Raw genomic sequence first — 3,052 nt, forward strand, 5'->3', positions numbered from 1 at the left:
TAGGTTTTAAAGCTTTTATTGAAAATAATAATCTAATTTTGAAATTAGGATTTAGTCATAATATTATAATACCAATTCCCTCAAACATTGAAATTATTAATCAAACAAATATCTTAATTTTTAGTAGTATAGATTATATTTTTCTAAATCAATTTGTACATTATATTAGAAATCATAAAAAGCCTGAACCTTATAAAGGGAAAGGTTTATTATTAAAAAATGAAAAAATTTTACAAAAAGAAGGAAAAAAAAGTAAAAAATAATTAAATATGATAAAAAAAAAAAAAAATAATAATAATATATTATTAAATTTATTATTTAAATCGAAAAACATGTATGGAGAATCATTGGTTTATACAAATAAAGAAATTTTACCATTTATATACGGAAGTCGACATGATTATACATTCGGCAATGAGCCTGACAACCCCGGTCCGGCGCAGCTCTCCTCGACGGGTATCGCTCGACGACAGCAATCCCAGTCATGAGCGAGTAGCTCTAGGTCCGAGTCCACGCCCCTCACCGTACCAGAGGCGTAGTCCGTGTCTTCAACAACAGCAAGAGGTGGCGTCCTCGTCGTACCAGAGGCGAAGCCCCCATCTTCAACATCAGCGTGAGATGGGTTCCTCACCCTACCAGAGGCGAAGCCCGCGTCTTGAGCAGCAGCGTGAGACGCTTTCTTCGCACGATCCGTTGATCAAGCTCTCAGTCGATGTACGGTTGAAGAACACTGTCAACCAGCGTCTGACATCGGGATTGCGGATGGGCACACACGCGGTTTCAAAGTGACACATGGGATGAGGCGAAAAACATGCCTTGGGGGCATCATCCAGCGCGAGTTAAAGCCACTAGCTATTCCGACTGGGGCACCTCCAGTCTGGACGGTTGATGAGCATGAACCAGCAATTGTGATGTTTGAGAAGTACACTTCTTTGAAGATGAACGGCAAGGTGCTGAACCCGTGGACAAGTGCTAAAGATCGTAAATATTTGCGGAAACACAAGGAGGAACCCGCCATTCTCTCTGTTTACAAGTACGGTAATGAGATATCCACCGTTGGCCAGTTTGCAGACTTTGAAGATCAGTGCATCGGTCCGGCTGCTATCGATCGTGGGGGTGCTGCAACAGAAGAGCTCCATCAACGCATGATCACTACTCTGAAGGAGAAATGGGGTGCTACGTTTAGTGCACAAGATATGTCGTGGCGCCTGTGGGCCGCACTCGTTCTCAAGAAACCCAGGCCTCAGCACGAGCGAGAAATTGCCAAGGGCCCGCCACCAAATCTAGTGACGCAGTTCAGGCCTGCGTCAAATTCAAGCGAACAGCACTTACAGCGTGTGCAGCGCAGCGTAAAGATGGCAAAGAAAGTCGTACAGGGCATGCAGACAAAGATTCAGCACTTCGAGCAAACAGTTCAAGTGCTGCAGACTGCCATCGTTTCCATGAACCAAATGCTGGAGAACCATTTGGATGTTATCGAGGCCATGGGTGAGGACGTGGTTATACAACCAGATAGTACGGAGGTCTCGTCCGTGTTAGCCGCCATTCCAAATCAGGAGGACATCGACCATGAGTGACTCTTGCTTTCAAGTACCACTAAACTCAAACCCCAAATAAGCACGCATTTCCCAGAACACTAACTTAGAAGTCATCACTTGAGCACGTATTGTCATCATCAGGATCTCCGCGCTCGGAGAACTCCAGCAATTCGTCCACGCCAAATTGCCCAGCTCGCGATATGTTCACGTACTCATCCCCCAGGGCCGAGGTCGGGTCAAACTCGCCGGTCCGACTCCACCCACAGTGCTCAAAAATATTCGTCATGTCGAAATCTTGGAACTGCTGAAGTACATTTGCAATGAGTACAGCTTGACTTTGCTTGGACCCTTCGACGTACTGCCGCTTGAATGCTTTCTTGATCAAGCCAAATAGATACTCGATCGGATTGTAAAATGGACAATACGCCGGAAGAAAAATGGGAATGATCCCCAGTGACCGCAGATAGTAGACGATGTCGGGGTGACAATGGATCTTGGCACCATCCATAATCCACACGGAGCCGCTTCCTGGATACTGGTGTACAGTCTTTTCCGAATGCGCATGTGCACGGCAGCACTCAATAAACTTAGATCGGTCAAACGTTCCATCCGTGTGAAATGTTTCCACGAGCCCATCCACAGATAAGAAACACAGCAAGGAAACCCGAGCTTTCCTATTAAACTCTCCACGAAACGCGAGCTTCTTTCCTTTCAAACAGTAGCCTCGCGAACGCAGCATGCCCCTGTTGTCAAAGCTGACTTCGTCGAGGAACTGAATGTTCATTTGACACCACTTAATCGTGCTCAGCTCCAGCGTGAAGCGCACAATATCGTTGATCTTGATGTTCATCGCACGTCGTTCGAGAACCTTCCATGTGAGCCCATGCTGATGTAAGGCCCTCCACACCGTTGAGATCGAAATGAAGCGTGCGAACTGTTGCTCAAACGCAGCCTTCGCTTCATCGAGAAATGCAACCGGGTGCATCGTGTAGAAGTCTAGCAACCACTCCCGCTGTTCTGCTGTGAGCCGACCGGTCTGCTTTGTAGCGCGGCGCTCGTAGTCGTTGTCAGCCTCGAAGCGTTGAATCCAGTTCGAGATGGTGTTAATGTGCTTGTGGTAGATCGTTGCCAGCCGGTGTTTCGACAAGCCCAGGTAGAAGTAGCCGTACAGGGCGTGCATGATGGTGTTTCTGGACGCGTGACGCCCATTGACTGCCTGCTGTATGCTTGCCATTGCCGGTATGAGTGGCGGGCGTTTGGAGCCTTCTGACTGGCTAAAAATAGCACGAATCGATTCGAAATCGATTCGCCTAAACGATTCGATTCAGGCTATTCTCACAAATTCGAATGAAACTGACAATAGTACTAGTTTAAAGTAGAAGTAAAATGTTTCTAGTTCATATTGATATGATGTTAGTAGATATTGAGTATTTCAATGCCTTTGACCAGCCTGACGCTCAATTTATAATAAATAGAGGTCGTTTTATTAGATCGAGGTCGATAAAAATACAGAA

The sequence above is a fragment of the Phytophthora infestans genome, genomic scaffold (assembly GCF_000142945.1).
Source record: "Phytophthora infestans T30-4 supercont1.34 genomic scaffold, whole genome shotgun sequence".
In the NCBI taxonomy this organism is placed as follows: domain Eukaryota; phylum Oomycota; class Peronosporomycetes; order Peronosporales; family Peronosporaceae; genus Phytophthora; species Phytophthora infestans.